This window comes from Dermochelys coriacea, chromosome 6 (assembly GCF_009764565.3).
Source record: "Dermochelys coriacea isolate rDerCor1 chromosome 6, rDerCor1.pri.v4, whole genome shotgun sequence".
Lineage (NCBI taxonomy): Eukaryota > Metazoa > Chordata > Testudines > Dermochelyidae > Dermochelys > Dermochelys coriacea.
In genome coordinates, this window is record NC_050073.1 from 71569663 (window position 1) to 71591751 (window position 22089).

A 22089-nucleotide genomic window follows, 5' to 3' on the forward strand; every position below is an offset into this window, starting at 1 on the left:
ATGTTGTTTTTTTATTACTTCTTTTACCTCCCCTTTCTCTAATTGCATAATTGTGGGGGCGGGGGGAGAGGGCATCTAATAGAGTATTTTTAAACAATTCCCAACTATCATTCACATTTTTATGTTTATATATTTCATCCCACTAAATTTTGTTCACTATTGGCTTCAGCTTTGGGAAATGGGCCTTTCTGAAACACCAAGAGAGAGTATACACACTTGTATGCAGTGTGGCTGAAGCTGTGTTGGTCCCAGGATATGAAAGAGACAAGGGGGGTGAAGTTCTCTCTATATTCACACTTGGTCCTCTCTATTTTCACTTTCTTTCTCTCTATACTTACACTTGGTGTTTCAAAAAGGCCAATTTCCCAAAGCTAAAAACAACAGTGAGCAAAATTGAGTGGGATAAAGTATACATATAAATGGATGGGACTATATTCAGCCAGCACATAGAAAATGAAATTAGAATGATCATTTGCACTTAGGCAACTATTAGTTTTTAGTTCAGTATTCATTTCATCTTCATCCTTCAGAATGTGGTCTAATATAGAATTACCATGAATTGATTTCAGTGCTTTTTGTATTAGAAAGTTATATTCTATACGTTTTAGAAATTCCAAAGATGCTTTCACTGATGGTGGCATGCTCATGTTCCCAAGACTGAAATTCCCCATGATAATGCAATTTTTCTTTCTATACATTATAGACAGATGTTTAGAGAGCTACTCATCTTGTCCCTCATCCAGTTTGGTGGTCTACTGCAAACCCCCCCCCCCCAGTATCATTTTGTGATTGATCAGTTGGTACATTAATCCATAAGCATTCAAAGTCCTGTCTTTCTAATTTGTTAATAACTCTGAAGCAGGCAATGGTATCTTTAATGTAGCATGTTACCCCACCTTCCCTTCTGTTTTCTCTGTCCTTCCTAAATTGAGTGTAAGCAGCCATGTGAATCATCCCACCAGGTTTAAGCAATACCAATCATATTCATTTATGGAAATAAATTTGATATTTCTAATTCTTCTTCTTTTTTACACAGGCTTCTAGCAATGGCATCTAGATAATTGAAGAACTTCTTCTCTTTACATCCCTTGGGGCCTTGATTCTTTATATTTATCCTATCTTGAGCATGAGTTATTTGTTTGTGTGTGTGTACTGTATATATACTCATAGCAACCTCTCCTTAAATGCTGGTTTAAAGCCCTGCTGGTTACTCCAGCGAGTCTGCTACCCAGAAGATTGGTTCCTTTATATTCAGATAGCACCAGGCCAAACATCCTCCTTTTTTATGGAAGATGGCCCAATGTTCCACCAAAAAAAACCCCCTCTACTTTATACCACTTATCTAGTAGATGGTTTACCTCTAATATCGTCTGCTGTCAATCTTTCTTCTTGTGGGAAGCAAGGATCTCAGGGATGATCACCTGTAATTTCCTCTTTTACAGCTCCCTGAAACTTTTAATGATCTCTGAATTGTCTTCTAAGGCAGTAATGTCATTCGTTCCAGTGTGTGTCATTATCAGTAAAGCCTTGACCATAATTTTCCAGATCCCATCACTCTTTCAGTGACATTTTTGACCTTTGTTCCAGGAAAGGAGCATACAGTCCTTTCCACTCCACTTCAATAGGATCAGGATTTTAGCCTTAATATGCATTTACATAGTGTTCATTTTAATATAAATATATATTTATATTACAGACCACAGTGGTGGGAGTGTGTGGATATATGGGTGTAACACTACCCTCAACTGAACAGATTGCCAGAATTACTTAAGTGCATTCTAGCATGTCACTCTCTAATGGTTGACTCACTGGTTATATAAGGCCTAATACTATTCCAGCAAACACAGACTCAACTTGATTTTAAAAGCTAAGGGCTTGTCTTTTGGGAGTAGAAAGCCCGCAGTTCTATTCTGCTGTCCATTAAAAAGTTCAAGAGGCACTTTAGCAGTAATTATTATAGTTTGTTGTGTCAACTTCCATAAATTTTTGTGGAGGACATTTTGATCCTTTCTTCATTTTATAAAAACAATGTAATGCTACTGAACATTTTGGAGGTGGGCTGGCATAAATGGAAATTGGAAATGATATTAACTTTTGAGATTAGTTCATCAAAATACAACTATGGACTCAGGTCCAGATAAATTGAAATATATGCTCAGACTTTTAGTACATTATAGGAGCTGAAACATATCTTCAGATGAACACATAGATCCTTTTGACTGCCTGGCTGCCAGCTGTCTTAGTAGGTGGCTCCATCTTATGACAATTTAAAATTGTTAAGCTTTCCATGTTTATAGATATCTTGGAATCCATTATGTCCTGTCAATTTTCTTACCATACTAGACACTTTTTACAGGTCTAAAATGGGTACAGGTACAATGAATGTGTGTTGTAGAGTGTACATGACCTATCAGGTAATGAATACTGTGACAGGGTCAGGCCAGATGGCTGTAGGAGAGTAATAGAAGGCAGATATATTAGCCCCAGTCTAAGTAGGTCCCTTTTCCCTGGGTAAGGTAACAGGGAAGGTTTGAGAACAATCAAGAACCTTTTGGAGACAATTAAGACAGGCTGATTAGAATACTTGCAGCCAATCAAGAAGCTTTTAGAATCAATTAAAGCAGGCTAATCAGGGCACCTGGGTTTTAAAAAGGAGTTCACTTCAGTTTGTGGTGTGTGTGTGAGGAGTTGGGAGCAAGAGGCACTAGGAGCTGAGAGTGAGAACGCGGACTGCTGGAGGACCGAGGTGTACAAGCATTATCAGACACCAGGAGGAAGGTCCTATGGTGAGGATAAAGAAGGTGTTTGGAGGAGGCCATGGGGAAGTAGCCCAGGGAGTTGTATCTGTCGCACAGCTGTTCCTGGAGGCATTCTAGACAGCTGCATTCCACAGGGCCCTGGGCTGGAACCCAGAGTAGAGGGCGAGCCCGGGTTCCCCCGAAGTCCTCCCACACAGGAGTCGTCGACCTGGACTGGGGGTTCAGAAAAACGGCCAAGCTGAGGACTGCCGTGAAGCTCCAAGGCGAGCAAACCCACCAATAAGTGTAAGACCCACCAAGGTCGAGCAGGAACTTTGTCACAGTACTTTTTCTCATAGGCAATTTTTTCTCATAGTGGAAATTTATCTATTTATCTATTTCAGGGTTATTTATTAACCCTGATATTCTATGATTCTATGATTCTATGTGTGTGAAGGAAAAAGCAAGATTTAGGCAGAGTCCGGAAGTGTGGTCCAGAGAGGGGGCTGGGTCAAAGACAATGGACCTCAATGTTAGGAAGGATGTTAGTGTTGTACGTAGTGATGATGAAAGTGAGGAGGGCTTTAGGGGAAAGATCAAGAACTCAGTTTTGGCTACGTTGAGCTTAAAGTGATAGCTAAACATCCATAAGGAGTTTTCAGAAAGACAGCTTTGAATTTTACTTGGAAAGGAATGAGGGAGGTCTGGAGTGGAAAGGTAGATCTGCGGGTATGTCTACATTGCAGTGTAAGCTTAAAAAGTTAGTAGAACTCAAGTTAATAAACTCAGGGTCTGCTAACCTAGGGTTTGTGTATCTACACTTATTTGTAACCCAGGTTAGGAATTACTAAACCCTGGGTCTGAACCTGAGGCCCTAGCATCTGCAGGGCATTACCTGGGCCTTAGTTCAACCACCCATATTCCAGACTTCCTAGAGGCCTTTCAAAATGTAGCTGCTTTAGCCCTTTGTTCAGATGCAGCGTGAGGAAAAACTTGACTGTCCAGAAGACAAAAACTTAGCCCATGGATTGTGGAATGCTTTTGATGGACTCCCTGACCATGAGTCCTATGAGGCTGTGTCTGCACTGCAAACCAATAGGGCTTGATCCCTGTGTCCCAGTTTGACTCAGACTTGGACATGCCACTCCTGTGTGGTCCTGAGACCCTGGATCTGAGCTCTGGGTTAGTGTGATTAATGTAAAGGAGGGTGGTTAGGATTGAGCCTGTGTTTGAACCTTACACTGCAAGATTAGACATACCCTGAGTCATACATGTAAAGATGATACTTAAAACCATATTACTGAATGAGATCCCCTGAGATAGGGAGAAGAAGAAACGGGCCAGGAATGGAGCTCTGTGGGAACCCCAATGAGGGCTGGAGTGAGGATGAATGGGATTCATCCTGCGAATGAAACACTGAGAGCAACTAGAGAGCTAGGAGGAGAACTGGGGAAGGGTGGGAGGACAAGCTATTAAGAACATGGTTGATAGTTGAAGGCAGTAGGCAAGTGGAGAAGGATGAAAATGGAGTGCTGGTCCTGAGAACAGGCCATGAATACATGAGAGACGTTGGTGTGAGCTGTTTCAGTGGAATAAAAGGGTGGAAGCTGGATTGGAGAGCCCAAGCTGCAGCATCCAGACTGCTATTTTTCACTGCACTAGTTCAAACCTTGGTAGTGAGAGTCTATCTGGGATGGGAGACTCACTCCCAGCTGCAGTACAGTCATAGCTTTAGTGTGTGGTCGTTATAGTACTGCCAGTTAGTGCACAGCAAGCCAGCATGCTGTAGATTTACGTTCTGGCTTGCCACACACTACATCTCAGAGCAGACAAGCCATCAGGAGAAGCGAAGCAGAAATGTGAGGGAAGGGATGAGACTGCACAGAGAGGGAAATCAGATGGGATGAGTTGTGGCCACTGGGGCAAGTGCAGGGATTAGCGAATGAAAGCATGAGAGAAATCACAATTTCATTGATAAGGACAGGGAAGAGATGCTGGTGATGGGAATAAGGAGGGGACAGGGAGGTACCCTTGGATCATGTCAGTTTTCTTTTTGAAGAATGTAGCAAGATCCTGAGCAGACAGGAAGGAGGGTTTGAGTAGGTTGCAGGTACCAAAAGGGGCTGAGGCTGAGAGTTTGGGAACAATGAGAATGCAGAAGTTGTGCTGCTTGGCTAAAGATTGGCTGTTGGCTAAAGCACAACATTAGAGAGTGAATTTGTAGTAGAAGTAGTCTGTATTAGTGTCACTTTTCTCATAATTGCATTTCAGAAGCACAGATAACAGAACATGTCACCAACAATGACACTGGGTCTGAAAGAGAGCCTATTGAATCCAGTGTTTTCATATCATGTCTGTTCAATTTACAAGTCAAAAGAAGGGTTTTCCAACTGACACCCTGCAAACTCAACCTGGGATCTGCAACTCAAGCTGGCTTTCTGCCTCTGACATCACTGCCAACAATAAAGACTCTTGAAAGCTCAATTTTGTTGATGATTGAGGTAGAATAGAAGCTAACTAGTTCTTCCCCAGCTGTATCGGCTATGTGGTGTGGACAGTGTCTGATTTAAGCAAACACAGGCAATAGATATCTTGAATAGGACTGTTCCATTTTTAATCACTTTTCTGACAGAAACCTTAACCTGTAAATCAGGCAGGCAGCAAGCTGTGGCACAGGAAGGGCTAAATACATTTGATAAATGAACTAATTTTAAATATACGAGGCTCAGTGTTGATATTTTAAGTGCAGAAGGTGTGATATTTCTTCACAGAATAGCCTGGCTGGTCAACCGCTGAAAGGATGAATAGTTCAGTGGTGGTCACTGGATGATCATGTCTGTCAGCTGTATGTATACTGGGTATGGAAATGTGAACTGTTCACAACACACTCATCCACACCAGCTTCTTCTGTAATTATGAGCATAGCATTCTGGGGTTTGAGATCCATTATGTAGTAGAAATTTGTCATAGCTGGTAATTTTGTACTTAATTATATATGTGTGTAAGTAAAAAGTATGGTGATAAGAGCCCTCCCCCTTTCCTGCGATTTTGTATCTCTCCCAGATAGCTCTACCTTTGGGTTTATCATGATTAGGGTTTAGAGATGTCATTAGAAAACTGCAACTCACATGTTCCAAAACTAGTGTAGATCAGGTAGTTTAGACTTTAACACATACTAAGCTCATTGAGTTGAAGCCTACGGCTGGTCTAGAATAGGCTAAAACAGGGTTGGGCAAATTACGGCCTGCGGGCCGGATCCGGCCTGTCAGCTGTTTTAAGCCAGCCCTTGAGCTCCCACTGGGGAACAGGGTCTGGGGCTTACCCCGCTCCAGCAGTGAGCAGGATCGGGGACTGCTGCATGCGGTTCCCAGAAGCAGCCACATGGCCCCACTCCAGCCATGACGCAGGGTTGGGGGCTGCTCCATGTGGCTCCAGGAAACAGTGGCATGGCCTCCCTCCAGTGCCTATGCGCTCCAATGGCCCCCTCTGGTGCTCCAATGGGAGCTGCAGGGGCGGTGCCTGCAGATGGGGCAGCATGCAGAGCTGCCAGGCTGTGCAGTAGCTGGAGAAGAGAGATGCTGCTGCTTCCAGGAGCCACTTGAGGTAAGCGCCGCCCGGAGCCTGCACCATTGAGCCTCTCCCCATGCCTCAATCCCCTGCTCCAGCCCTGATCCTGCACTTCAAACTCCTTGATCCTGGCCCAGAGAACCCTACTGCACCCCAAACACCTCATCCCCAGCGCCTGCACTCCCAGCTGGAGCCCTCACTCCCCCCTGCATCTCACTCCCCCCTCCAGCCCGGAGCCCCCTCAAGCACCCCAAACTCCCAATTTTTGGCTCTACCCTGGAGCCCTCACCCCCTCCTTCACCCCAACCCCAATTTTGTGAGCATTCATGGCCCGCCATACAATTTCTATTCCCAGATGTGGCCCTCGGGCCAAAAAGTTTGCTCACCACTAGGCTAAGTGTGTTAGCAAAAATGTTAATAAGCATATTTTAAAACCCTAGTGTAAACAGGGCAAGTTGTATTTTAACTTACATTTTAAAACTCTAATGGTCACTTCTACTACCTAACGCATTACTTAAAATGTTTTTAAAACAACCTTTTCTCCTAAATACAACCAGCCCTTAGAGGGAAGCATAGGCTTCCACTCAAGCTTTTGTATTAGGGTGAAATCCTGGCCCCACTGAGGTCAGTGGAAGTTTTTCTATTGACCACTGTGGCTAGGATTTGCAGATAATGTCCAGCTGCTTTGTCTACGCTAGAATTTCAGAACATGAGCAAACACCTAACACACCTTTTACTTATATGACAAACCCTTCCGTTGTGCTTTAAAAAGCAGTGCAGGATTCCTCTGGTGATGCTGTGCGGACCTTAAGTCTTTGAAATTTATATTGTATGCAACATTCTGTCATCAGATCAGTCAACTGCCCACGATCTTTACTTCTGCCCTCTGAACATGTTTTTTTCCCCCCTTAGTGCTAATAAGATTAAACAATGCTTTCCTATTCATGTGTTTCATCTCTTCTAGACAACCCGGGGACCCTTCAGGTCTCACCACAGACCTGTAATCCTAAATAGCAGAGAAGAAAGCTTATTAGAAAAAGGATGCTTGAAACAGCTTCCTTAAATACATGTCACAATTCACATCCCTAAGTCTGTTTCTTTTACTAAAGCTCTAACAAAGGGAAGAGCTATGGAAAGACTATAATACGTCAACCTACTGGAATGAATAGACATATGCAGAGCTTGTCTACATTTCAATCATCTTCGGAGGAACAAAACTGTGCCTGTTAGAATGGCTCAAAGTGGGAAGTACTTGAATCATAAGGGCAACACAAAACAAAAAGTTGTGGAATATAGATTTTTGTAGTCAATAGGCACTGTACATCTCATTGCATTATGCATCTGACAGTAAAAATAGCTTCCCATACCATATGTACTACAATATAACATGGATTAATATAATTATTTGATTTGGTCCTGCACTTAGAAGCCTAACTCTGAAACTATACTGGAAATAATTGTTCAGAATTGTATGCAGTATTCCCATAGCAAGATATTTCACTTGAATCGTAAACAACAAGATTGATCATAGTTAGAGATACTGTGGTGCTTTGCAGGAGAGCTAGGAGTCTTAACTCGGGGTCTTGGCCAATTTTTAAATTGGATAATTTCATTTTGTCCACAACTTCTATCTGTAAATTCACATGGTTATCGTATTCTTAACTTCCTGATAATTGATATATAGTATTGCTTGTTTAGTGTTAAACAGCACTTCAGTCACTGGGAAAAGTGATATATTTATAAGCACACCTTGTAGAGTCAGCATAACATAACTTGAGAAGCTCTTGAGGACCTATTTGAATGAAAGCACTATATAGATATTTATAATGTAGTGATGTGAATCTGGGAATGGTGCTGGCAGTCTGAATGTACTTCCCTCTCCACCATACCCTGAAATTGATATAATTGCCAGTAGGTGTTTTACAAAAAAAGTTAAACATGACTGCACCTGCTCTATAGATTAGAATACTTCTGTAACACGTTTCCTCTTCAGAACTGTACAGAAAACTATTGATCCTCCACAGCACCTCCAAGAAGATAAATCTTATCCCTGTTTTACAGTTGGATAAACAAACAGACATGTTAAAGATCATCCACTAGGGGAAAAAAATTAGGCTATGCCCTTTTCTCTGAAAGGTTTGTTCAGTTTCTGCCCTCCATACCTCCCCGCTTTTTTTTTTTATTTAAAGAAACAACCCACACATAAGACCATACACACTAACCACACACACTAGTTCACCCAGGCTGGCAGATCATGAGAACTAGTGAAACAACTTCACAAGAGCCAAACAACTTTTATTCAGACTGCTTACAACTATTTCTGTTTGTTTTGTTAACATGTACTTAATTTCAATGTCTAAACAACATTTTGGAGAAAGCATCTGTATTAAACATTGGGCACCCTCATCCCCTCAGGTATTGTGGAAACACTAGCAGTATGCATCATGTGAAATCCACAGTAAACCTTCCAGCAGAACCAGGGAAGATCTGAATTAATGTCTGTGATACTTCTAAGATAAAAAGGACAAGTGGGAATAATACTCTACATGTTTCAGGCCTACTTTATACATCAGTAAAAACACAAAGGGGCATAAACCTAAATTTTTGAAAATCCTTTGTAGATGGTCTTTGAGACTTGCCAAGAACATGTGGGTCAGACCAAAAATCCATCTAGCCCAGTATTCTGTCTTCTGACAGTGATCAATGTCAGGTGCCACAGGGGGAATGAACAGAACAGGTAATCATCAAGTAATCCATCCTCTGTCACCCATTCCCAGCTTCTGGCAAACAGGAGGCTAGAAAGACTATCCCTGCCCATCCTGGCTAATAACCATTGGTGGACCTATCCTCTATGAACTTATCTTGTTCTTTTTTTGAACGCTGTTATAGTCTGTCATTGTTCTAGAAGAGAGATTCCAGAAAGAACCACCATAAACACAAGCTAATTCCAGACAATCTTTGCTGGTACCATACAGCAACTTCATAAAGAAAAATAAAATATTCCTCAGAACTGAGATACCTTTATCTCAACAACATCTTATGGTGCCTCCCCCTTCTCATGTTGAAGCACACTATCAGTAACAGGCACAGCAAACCCCTCCAGCATGCCTGAAGATTTTTATAAAAACCTTCTACCTTTCCAGGAGTATCCGGGGAGTAAAGGCAGCTCTGCCCCTAGTTAGTGCCTCCCTAGTGAAGATGTGCAGGCAGTCTTTGCTAATGTAGGAGAGCAGACAAATGTCTCCATTCCTTCCTATAGAAATAACCCCAAGCAGACTACCAGATAGCTGCATTATCAACCACCTCTCCCTACACTGCCAGGTAAGTTAAGCTAACCTTTTAACTCCCACTATCTTTCTCTACAGCCCATGTCCTCACCAGGGCTACTGTACCCTAAAAACCTTAGATATTTTGTTTTTATATTAGCAGTAGAAAGGAATATATTTAGCTTTAAACACTTCAGAAATGCATGAAAAGCAGTTCAAAATAGGCAGTGTTTCTGTGACACCATCCCTGCCCACCCTGGTTAATAGCCATCGATGGACCTGTCCTCCATGAATTTATCTCGTTCTTTTTTGAACCCTGTTATAGTCTTGGCCTTCGCAACATCCTCTGGCAAGGAGTTCCACAGGTTGACTGTGCTGTGTGAAAAAAATACTTCCTTGTGCTTGTTTTAAACCTGCTGCCTATTAATTTCATTTGATGACCCCTAGTTCTTGTGTTATGAGGAGTAAATAAGAAAGTGTTATTTACTCTTCTCCATACCAGTCATGATTTTATAGACCGCTATCATATCCCCCTTTAGTAATCTCTTTTTTTTAAGCTGAAGAGTCTGTCTTATTAATTAAAGTCTCATATGGAAGCTATTCCTACCCCTAATAATTTCTTTTGCCCTTTTCTGAAACTTCCAATTGCAATATATGTTTTTGAGCTGGGTCGACCACATCTGTGTACTGTATTCAAGATGTGGGCATATCCTATGATATTTTCTGTCTTATTATCTATTCCTTTTTTAATGATTCCCAACATTCTGTTCACTTTGACTGCCATTGCACATTGAGTGGATGTTTTCAAAGAACTATCCACAATGACTCCAAGATCTTTCTTGATGGGTAAAAGCTAATTTAGACCCCATCATTTTATATGTATAGTTGGGATTAGGTTTTCCAATGTGCATTACTTTGCATTTATCAACATTGAATTTCATCTGCCATTTTGTTGCCCAGTCACCCAGTTTTGTGAGATCCCTTTGTAACTCTTCATCTGCTTTGGATTTAACTATCTTGAGTAGTTTTGTATCCTCTGCAAATTTTGCCACCTTACTGTTTACCCCTTTTTCCAGATCATTGATGAATATGTTGAACAGTACTTGTCCCAGTACAAACCCCTGGGGGACCACTATTTACCTCTCTCCATTCTGAAAATGGACCATTTATTCCTACCCTTTGTTTCCTATCTTTTAACCACTTACTGATCCTCGAGAGGACCTTCCCCTCTTATCCCATGACAGCTTATTTTGCTTAAAAGCCTTTGGTGATGGATCTTGTCAAAGGATTTCTGAAATATAGTATATGGACTGGAACACCCTTGTCCACATGTTTGTTGACCCTCTCAAAGAATTCTAGTAGATTGGTGAGGAATGATTTCCCTTTGCAAAAACTATGTTGACTCTTCCAACACATCATGTTCATCTATGTGTCTAACAATTTTGTTCTTTACTATCATTTCAACCAGTTTGCCCGGTACGGAAGTTGCCTGTAATTGCCGGGATCACCTCTGGAACCTTTTTTAAAAATTGGCATCACATTAGCTATTCTCCAGTCATCTGGTACAGAAGCTGACTTAAATAATAAGTTACATACCACAAGCCAGAGAGGAAGTCAGTATCAGTGCTCCTCTCAGCACTTAGGAGTTCCTGGCCTCCTGTGCCCAGACCACTGGACCACACTTATTTCTCCATGGCCAACAATCTCTGGGGTTTTTTTTTAGAAGAATAAAATTTACTGCAACTCTAGAGAGCCTTAGTAATTGCCATAGGCCCCAGTCCTGCAAAGAAGGCCATGTGGGCAGCCACCCAGGCTTGTGTGGAACCCTAATGATTTCAGTGCATCTCCTTGTGACTAGAAGGGTCTGCTTACACAGTTCTCTTTGCAATATATAAGTTATTAAACTGTAGCCCAAATCATCAAGAGCTGGTTAGACTTCCATGAAGTTAGACTTCCATGCATTTAGTTGTTTAAAAAAGCATCCTGTTTGATATTCCAGCCATATATAAGGCAAGCTTGGGGTACAATATATTCATCAAATCCCATCAACCTGGCAATTTTAAAAATATTAAACACTGACATTTTAAAAACAAAGTCAGATGTTATATGTGAGGTCAGCATTCCCTACCTGCTCAAATCATGTTGCCACTGATGGAAAGCTTAGAAAGTCAGCTTAATTCATACAAACTGTAACACAGAATTCTGACTCAAAGGCAGTTACGTATTTTATAAGTGAATACACACCCACATTGAAGCAAATTATCTTTATCATTTAGTTTTTCGCTACTAGGTTCACCTGGAAATGGCATTTTGTTTACCTTTTATCCTTCAATTTCTGGGTTTTCCCCCCACCTCTTAAATATTACCATCCTAAACTGAAAATTGACGTTTCTATTAGATAAAGTACTCATCAGTTAGCTCAGTTTTACTCTGTTTAAAATGGAATTGATCTTTATGCTTTTACATAATCTTGGCATAATTCCATCAAATATGGCATAGAAGCTTTAGTTGCTTGGCAACAGAAATTGTTAATAAGGAGCTAATGACATTACAAGCATAGAAGAGTTGTTACTGCTCTTTAGAATGCTAAATGCTAATTTAGTTAACTAAAGCTGATTGTAGTTGTAACAAATGTAAAACAGCCATTGATAATTTAACATTTTCCATAGGAGATGCTGCCAAAAATTTGAATTAGTTTTTTAAAAAGCTGTTTCAAAGACAAAAAAATTTATTGACCCTCAGTCTTATTTCTTTCTTTTCATAGAATCATAGAATATCAGGGTTGGAAGGGACCACAGGAGGTCATCTTGTCCAACCGACTGCTCAAAGCAAATCATCCCAGACAGGGCTTTGTCAAGCCTGACCTTAAAAATCTCTAAGGAGATTCCACCACCTCCCTAGGTAACCCATTCCAGTGCTTCGCCACCCTCCTAGTGAAAAAGTTTTTCCTAATATCCAACCTAAACCTCCCCCACTGCAACTTGAGACCATTACTCCTTGTTCTGTCATCTGTTACCACTGAGAACAGTTTAGATCCATCCTCTTTGGAACCCCCTTTCAGGTAGTTGAAAGCAGCTACCAAATCCCCCGTCATTCTTCTTCTGCAGACTAAATAATCCCAGTTCCCTCAGCCTCTCCTCATAAGTCATGTGCTCCAGCCCCCTGATCATTTTTGTTGCCCTCTGCTGGACGCTGTCCAATTTTTCAACATCCTTCTTGTAGCGTGGGGCCCAAAACTGGACACAGTACTCCAGATGAGGCCTCACCAATGTTGAATAGAGGGGAACGATCACGCCCCTCGATCTGCTGGAAATATCCCTACTTATATATCCCAAAATGCCATTGGCCTTCTTGGCCACAAGGGCACACTGTTGACTCATATCCAGCTTCTCGTCCACTGTAACCCCTAGGCCTTTTCTGCAGAACTGCTGCCGAAGTCTGAGTCTGTAGCAGTGCATGGGATTCTTCCATCCTAAATGCAGGACTCTGCACTTGTCCTTGTTGAACCTCATCAGATTTCTTTTGGCCTAATCCTCTAATTTGTCTAGGGCCCTCTGTATCCTATTCCTACCCTCCAGCGTATCTACCTCTCCTCCCAGTTTAGTGTCATCTGCAAACTTGCTGAGGGTGCAATCCATGCCATCCTCCAGATCATTAATGAAGATATTGAACAAACCGGCCCCAGGACCGACCTTGGAGCATGCCACTTGATACCAGCTGCCAACTAAACATGGAGCCATTGATCACTACCTCTTGAGCCTGACGATCTAGCCAGCTTTCTATCCACCTTATAGTTCATTCATCCAGTCCATACTTCTTTAACTTGCTGGCAAGAATACTGTGGGAGACCGTATCAAAAGTTTTGGTAAAGTCAAGGAATAACACGTCCACTGTTTTCCCCTCATTCACAGAGCCAGTTATCTCATCATAGAAGGCAATTAGGTTAGTCAGGCATAACTTGCCCTTGGTGAATCCATGCTGACTGTTCCTGATCACTTTCCTCTCCTCTAAGTGCTTCAAAATTAATTTCTTTAGGACCTGCTCCACGATTTGCCCTGGGACTGAGGTGAGTCTGACTGGCCTGTAGTTCCTTGGATCCTCCTCCTTCCCTTTTTTAAAGATGGGCACTGCATTAGCCTTTTGCAGATGTTCATGTATTATTGTGGGATTGTATGGAACCTCTCTGTGGGCAGACATGACTAATGTAAACACTGGGAAGTGGTATTAGCTTCAAAGGACTTGTTTAAAGAATGTGCCAGATATGAATGAACTTTTGGTTAAGTGAGTTTCCTAGGAAATATCTAGGAGGAGGTGAATGCAAATGTACCCCTCCAACCCAGTTATGCAAAACCTCAGCCTTTTCCATTGGCTACTAATTACCTGCTCCCAGAATCTCTAGATCCAAGACCCCAGCCATAAAAGGATGGGCTGATCTGCATGTTGACTTTGGACAACTGAAATGAAAAAAATTCTACTTTGTAGGATGATGTTGCATGTAAAATATGGGATTTGACTACGGCGTGTCAATGATTATCTCCGATTGAAAGAGGGAATATACCAAGGACTATTACTAGTCAAAATATACTGGATCGTCAGCTAGTGCAAGTGTGAATCGTTCTGTTGACATCTGTGGAGCTAGGTCAGTTTACACCAGCTGTGGATCTGGCCCTCCATGTTCAATTTTTATGAAAGTGGTTAAAAAGGATGAAAGTTCTCCCTAGGTCCCTTAGTGAATGCCTTTTAGAGGTATCTGGGAGAAAAATGTGTATATCAGTTGAGGAAAAGGATGTAATCTCTCTACATTTCGCAAAAGTTTAGGCATTTAAAAGTGATGACCAATTCAGTCTCCAAAGAAACCTTTATTAGTGTCCATTCTTTCCTCCAGCCAATATGTGAAGCAGTAGCAAAAAATAAAATCCAATTAATTCCTCTCGGGATTTCCCAGTGCATCCTATTTAATCTGTGTCTATCTTGTTTAGATTGTAAGTTCTTTGAAGCAGGAACTTTCAGTATTTTTTCTCTTGTACATTACTATTACAATAGTACATTACTATTCACACTGCCAGTCCTTAAGATCACCACCACAGTATATTCTCTAGTACTTTGCACCAATTTTAAATGACTGAAACAACGTAGCTTCCACATCCCATGAGAGATTATTACACAGTCTAATAGATCTTGCTGTTTTAGGCTGGAAAAAAAATCAAGACATTTTTTCCTAAACTTCTTTTCATCCCATCCCTGATACCTAATTCAGAATTTGAAGCAAGCATCTGGGGAAGGGCAAAGGGGAGGCAGCAGTCATTGGGGCAATCGCTGCTACTCATGCATGGGAGATGGATTTCAGGAGTCTTTGAGCACTGCGCCTTTTAGACTCAAATGTACACAGAGTGAACTTTAAGTCAGTGCCCAGTTGCATACATATGGTGGTGAAGTGTCATATCTCCAAGTGAAGTTTTTCAGTATGTGTCATGTCTTTGAAGTGTGGAGTTCATATGGCAGGGATCAATAATGTGACATCAAGATCTGTTTTGCTCAGCCTTTGAACTTGACTCTCCTTCAGAACATTTATTTTGGATGGTTTCTATCTTCTATAATTCCTCATTTTGGGATAGATGGGATTTTTTCTCCCACTCCCCAGTGCTGATCAGCAACATTAAACATCAGCCTCCAATTCATACAAATGTGTTATTTGTTTAAAAAGCAATATTGACAAATGAAAATTGTTTAGAATAACCTACAAAATTAGCAAATTAATTTGTGTATTTCTGTAGCTCCTAGGAGCTCTAGACATGGAGCAGGACTCCAGTGTGCTAGGTGCTGTACAAACACAGACCAAAGATGGTCTCTGCCCCAGAGTCTAGAATCTAAGTAGACCTGGGAAAGATTTATCACTCAGAATTGAACATACTCCAACAAATCTGAACCAGCAAGTGTGTGTGTAATGCCCATTGACTTTGAGACTCAGATTTCAATGAGAGTGAGCACAGAACTGGGACAGTGAGGAATTAGGATTTTATCATGTTTTGCCCATTCAGAGCTGCTAAGTGTCATGTCTTATGTGACGCTCATGTATTGGGCAACCATGTCATATTCCTGCAGCCCAGATGAGAGGTCATGCATCCAGTTGGGCTCCAGTAATAGGCTGCAAATGCAGCTGTCAGCCACCAGTGGCCACTATGCTGGGGCAGCCAAATGGCCTCTGTCTCCCCTGCTGAATCAGTGGGGAAGAAACAGCTAAGAGGAGACACTTGCTCCTCCAGCAGCCAGGGAGGAAGTGGTGAGGGGTTCAGTACTAGTACCAGGCTCCCCCAGATCCAGGATTCCTCTCCAGACACGATCTTCCCCCCCTAGTCAGTCACTAGTTTTCCCCCATATATTCATCTCTCAGTAGCCCCCAGTTTACACTCCAGACAGCCCCACACCAGACTTCCCTACTCAGCCACAAGATTTCTCCCACCATATACCTACCCAGCAATCCCACCCCCAGCACTGCAACCTATCCAATTCAGCATACCCAGAAATCCTTTGGCAATTCCATACTCCCATCACTGACCCAGTCACTCTCCAAGACTCGCTCACCTACCATGACAGCCTCCAAGATTCCTTTCCCATCCATAGATACCAACTTTTGGCAGCTCCATGACCTACACACACACCACTGCTTAGAGCAGAATGTGTTGACCAAAGGCTGAAGTTTATGGGGACATGTAAATTATTTATGAATATGCAAATTAGTTCATTGTAAATTTGCATAAGATGCTAGAAGTTGGCAGCTACGGCCATTCCATATTTGCTGTTTTAATTTAGACATGAAGGAGAGAGAGAGTGGTAGAAAGGAGCTTCATATTATCAAATAGTTCTCATTAAGCCTTTTCCACTCCCTATCAAATTATTCTTCTCTATTGCTATTTAAGTCAGTTTGTCCTCTTTAACTCGCTAAACTTTAAGGTCCTGATTTTGAAAACTGGCACGTAAGATTCCCACTGACTTCAGTGGGAGTAGGATAGGAAGCTTTGTGCCTGGAATATTTGAGTGTATGTGATAGCAGCCAGATATCCGATTGTGCCTACAAATCAGCTAGACAGACATCAAGGGTGCGATTTTCAAAAGAACGAAGTGACTTAAGTACTGAAAGCCTATGGGATTTTTGCTCATAAATTACTTAAGTGCTTTTGAAAATTCCACCCTGGATTATGGGGCACGTATGATAAGTTGTATGGGAGGACAAAAATGCACGGTGGAAGTGGGCAATAAGTTTAAAATGTTAAAATATTAGGTCTTATCCACTTATCATAGCCTCCTGGTCTCAGGTTAAACAGCAATCTTTGGTTGCAGATAAGTTAAATAACTTAAATGGGTAGGGCTCTAGTCAATTCATGGCCATGAAAAATGTATCACGGACTGTGAAATCTGGTCTCCCACCATGAAATCCAGTCTTTTGTGTGCTTTTACTGTATACTGTACAGATTTCATGGGGGAGACCAGTATTCTCAAACAGGGAGTCTGACCCAAAAGTGAGTTGCAGGGGGGTTGCAAGATTATTTTAGGGAGATTGCGGTATTGCCACCCTTATTTCTGCACTACCTTCAGAGCTGGGTGGCGAGAGAGTGGTGGCTGTTGGCCAGGTGCCCAGCTCTGAAGGCAGCAGCACAGAAGTAAGGGTGGCAAAGCCATACCATGCCATCCTTACTTCTGTGCTGCTGGTGGCAGCTCGTCCTTCAGAGCTGGGCTTCTGGCCAGGAGCCGATGCTCTCCAGCTGTTTGGCTCTGAAGGCAGCAATGCAGAAGTAAGGGTAGCACCTTCCCCCTCCCCCCTCCACACACAATAACCTTGCGACCCCCTACAACTCCAACACTGTGAAATTTCAGATTTAAATAGCTGAAATCATGAAATTTATGATTTTTAATATCCTATGACAGTGAAATTGACCAAAATGGACTGTGAATTTGATAGGGCCCTACAAATGAGGCATTCACTTCAAGCAAGATTCTTCCAACATTAACCCAAATTGGACTCTTCAAACAGACTTTCATATTATTATTTTATTAGTTTACTAGTTAATGAAAATTTTAACAGGAAAACAATGCAAAAGAACCTGTAAAATTTTTCTTCCAGATAACCCCACGATGGTAGAAAGATCTGTGAACAATTTAGAATGGAAGTATGCTTCAGTGCTACAAGGTAGGGCAATTAGTTTGAAGAGATGCAAAGAATACTGAGCTGTGATAAAAGGAAGGGAGGGCAAAGAAATGCAAGACAAATACACCTTTAAGTGGAAAAAGACTATATTAGCACTGAAACAGCTGGTGAATGATAATTCTTAGATGCTACACAAGTTCGGAGTACCTTGATACTTGTGTTAGAAATTATGTCTCTTACCCTGTCCATCTAAGAGAGGACCTGAGACCAGGATTAGACAAATACTTTGAGATGAGGCTGAAGAGGAAACCTCTGTACTGGAAAGGAAGCTTACCTAAAGGAAATTCTGGTATGAGTCCAATAGAAAGTTTCAGATATTGAGGAATGTGAAGTGGGGCTTTCCATGACTGCAGATCATTTTAGCTATTTAGATATTTTTTCAAACAGGGGGCCAAAAGTACACAAGCTACCTTAGATATCTGTGGGCGATCCTACCACACTTGTTTTTAAACAAGTCACTTTAGGTCTTGGTCATAATGATTGTGGAAGAGCTAATATAACATGAAAAAATAGCTCCTTGATGTCTTTCTGCATTGGAAAACTCCACCAATGGTGGTCAAGTGATTTATTCTTTCAAATAGCAACTCTTTTGGAAAACAGCTGATGAGAAAGAAAAAGGGGCAGTGTGGCAACATCTTTGGCAGTGTTTTCAGTTTGGTGGTCTGAAATTGGTTTTGCTGTTGTTTCCCCAGAGGTTGGCAAATATGCTTATGAAATTTACCACTGGGCTCGCAAAGAGGTATCTTAAGGAGATATCACCAGGAGAATACTACATTTGTTTGTTTTGGTTGGCTAAATGAAGGCATATAAGACCTGGACTAAACCCCACCATGTTTGTTCCAGTGAGGTCTAAATTGGATGTTCTTGTCGTGAAGTTAAGACTCAGTCCCAGGGCAAAGGGTAATTCTAATGAATTAGCAGTGTTCTTCAGCTTGGTGATAAAGAATTATAAATTTATGCTATTAGAACTTTTTCTGTGAAGCTTCCACATTCAATCTGTTCTGTAGGCTTTGTAGCAAAGATAATCTTGTAAAAAGTTGTCTCATCTATGCCATAAATTTGCAAGAATGAACATTTTTAACATTCCATAGGACAATGAACATCAGGTATTTTTTCCCCTTTACGCTTTGTTTTAGCTTCTATTATTTTGGAAAAATCAGACCAAATAATGAAATGCTTTTCACCCACGTAAGTTTGGTGTCTCCAAATACATTTGAACTTTTCAAAATCATCCAATTTGTCTTTTCTTTCTACTTCAGAGCGTTACCTTTCCCTGTAAGTGTGAGTAACTTCATAAAGGTTGCTCCTGAGAGAAGGCAACTATAGTCTGGCTCTCATTTCTGTCAAATTCCACCTTGAGTTTCTTTGCAGTTGCACCAAAAGCTCCCTTGAATGGTTTTATGGAGGGGAAATACTGCAGTCTACTAAGAGAAAGAGCTAATCAAATTAATCTAAGAAAATAAGCAGGATTCTCATGTGGATGGACAGACAGACAGACTCAATCCATCCCTTGCCTGAATAAAGTGGATGTAGGGATAAGACTATCCATATTGCTTGATGGTAGTTGATTCACTAGCCATTTCACTTTAAAATAATACACAGGGCTAGCCGCTAGGAGCGACTATAAAAAGGCCAAACGTGGTTTTGAGAGGTTTGTGACAAAGAGCGGCTCCTGCCCTTTTATAGCCTTCCTGCCTTCTGTGTCATGTGACCTCCTGCTTTGTCTCAACAGAAGAGACCACTACCAGGTGATTCTTTTGCCCGTCATTCCATCCCCTGATAAAGCAGTTCTCTTGCATAGCATCCAGCGTTTAGTCTAGGGTGCTTCTATTTGAAAAGAAGACCATCAAGGTTTAATGGACACTATTGTTAGCCCTTGGACACTGCCCCTTGAAATCCAAGAGAACCTGAGAAAAAGCAAATAAACCCCACATTCAGAATGAGACTGGAGAATTGTTACATGTATCTGTATCAGACAATTCATGGGTTGTACATATACAGATTCCCCAATTGTCTCACAGGGGAAAAGACACTCGAGAATTTTCATTTCAAAGTATGGGGTTTCTTGCAACACTCGTGTTTTATTGGCTTGTTGTTTAGGGATCCTTTTGCAGAGCTGAATATGGAAAGTGATGTTAATATTCCTTCCTCTGGCCAAGATCCTGGTGCATTCTCATTTAATTTTATAGTCTCTCCTCTTTGTGGACTCCTTTCCATTAGCTTCAGTGAGAGTTGGATCAGGCCCTGTTTGTGCATGAGATGGAGAGATATATGCCTCATGTGTGTCTGATACAAATGGAGCATGAATGGTACTTACCTTTGTGTAGTTAGGGAAGAGAAGTTTACTACTGTGTATGGGCCTTAGCCATTTTAAAGCATGGATTGATTTTTTCCTGCGTTAATAGGGCCAATAATCATGTTACAGGCCAGACCTTTTTAGTGCTGTCTATAGGGTAGTACCCTGAACATGATTTGGTCCCTCTATTCAAACAAAACCCAGGAATGTTGTAGCATGGTTGTCACATGATTGGATATCCCCAATATGAATGTAATTGTAATGTAAACAGAACTGCTGCAACATTCTATCTTCTGCCTCTTCCCCAAGAGAGAAAATCTCCCCCTTTTAAAAAAAAAAAAAAAAAAAAAAAAGCTCTAAGAGGCTTGATAAATGAGTGGTGCATCATGTCTGAAGCTCAGGTAGTAGAGAAGTGATGGTTTACTGCTGAAAGGGAATCACCTGAATTTAGTTTGCATGCCCCACCCCTATTTATTAATATAAAGGCTGCCATAAAATATGACAAATGGGAAGGAGGATATAGAGGTAGATATTACCATATCAGAGGTAGAAGCGAAACTGAAACAGCTTAATGGGACTAAATCGGGGGGCCCAGATAATCTTCATCCAAGAATATTAAAGGAATTGGCACCTGAAATTGCAAGCCCATTAGCAAGAATTTTTAATGAATCTGTAAACTCAGGAATAGTACCGAATGAGTGGAGAATTGCTAATATAGTTCCTATTTTTAAGGAAAAAAAAAAAGTGATCTGGGTAACTACAGGCCAGTTAGTTTGACATCTGTAGTATGCAAGGTCCTGGAAAAAATTTTGAAGGAGAAATTAGTTAAGGACATTGAAGTCAATGGTAAATGGGACAAAATACAACATGGTTTTACAAAAGGTAGATCGTGCCAAACCAACCTAATCTCCTTTTTTGAAAAAGTAACAGACTTTTTAGATGAAGGAAATGCAGTGGATCTAATTTACCTAGATTTCAGTAAGGCATTTGATACCGTGCCACATTGGGAATTATTAAATTGGAGAAGATGGGGATCAATATGAACATCAAAAGGTGGATAAGGAATTGGTTAAAGGGGAGACTGCAACGGGTCCTCCTGAAAGGTGAACTGTCAGGTTGGAGGGAGGTTACCAGTGGAGTTCCTCAGGATCGGTTTTGGGACCAATCTTATTTAATCTTTTTATTACTGACCTTGGCACAAAAAGTGGGAGTGTGCTAATAAAGTTTGCAGATGATACAAAGCTGGGAGGTATTGCCAATTCGGAGAAGGATCGGGATATTATACAGGAGGATCTGGATGACCTTGTAAACTGGAGTAATAGTAATAGGATGAAATTTAATAGTGAGAAGTGTAAGGTTATGCATTTAGGGATTAATAACAAGAATTTTAGTTATAAGTTGGGGACGCATCAATTAGAAGTAACGGAAGAGGAGAAGGACCTTGGAGTATTGGTTGATCATAGGATGACTATGAGCTGCCAATGTGATATGGCTGTGAAAAAAGCTAATGCGGTTTTGGGATGCATCAGGAGAGGCATTTCCAGTAGGGATAAGGAGGTTTTAGTACCGTTATACAAGGCACTGGTGAGACCTCACCTAGAATACAGTGTGCAGTTCTGGTCTCCCATGTTTAAAAAGGATGAATTCAAACTGGAGCAGGTACAGAGAAGGGCTACTAGGATGATCCGAGGAATGGAAAACTTGCCTTATGAAAGGAGACTTAAGGAGCTTGGCTTGTTTAGCCTAACTAAAAGAAGGTTGAGGGGAGATATGATTGCTCTCTATAAATATATCAGAGGGATAAATACCGGAGAGGGAGAGGAATTATTTAAGCTCAGTACCGATGTGGACACAAGAACAAGTGGATATAAACTGGCCACCAGGAAGTTTAGACTTGAAATCAGACGAAGGTTTTTAACCATCAGAGGAGTGAAGTTTTGGAATAACCTTCCAAGGGAAGCAGTGGGGGCAAAAGATCTATCTGGTTTTAAGATTCTACTTGATAAGTTTATGGAGGAG

At 41.3% G+C, this 22089-nt stretch overlaps 1 protein-coding gene across 4 annotated transcripts in view; it reads left to right on the forward strand.

Annotated features, from left to right (window-relative positions):
* Positions 1-22089, forward strand: part of RASGRP1 (RAS guanyl releasing protein 1) — a 90750-nt gene that overhangs the window by 11432 nt on the left and 57229 nt on the right. The window contains exon 1 of one of the 4 annotated variants that reach the window (XM_043515734.1): positions 19471-19476. The exons of the other annotated variants lie outside the window; for them this stretch is intronic. The gene's annotated coding sequence lies outside the window, so the exon portion shown is untranslated. Of the gene's footprint in view, positions 1-19470; positions 19477-22089 lie in introns of those variants that run through there. 4 annotated transcript variants of the gene reach the window in all.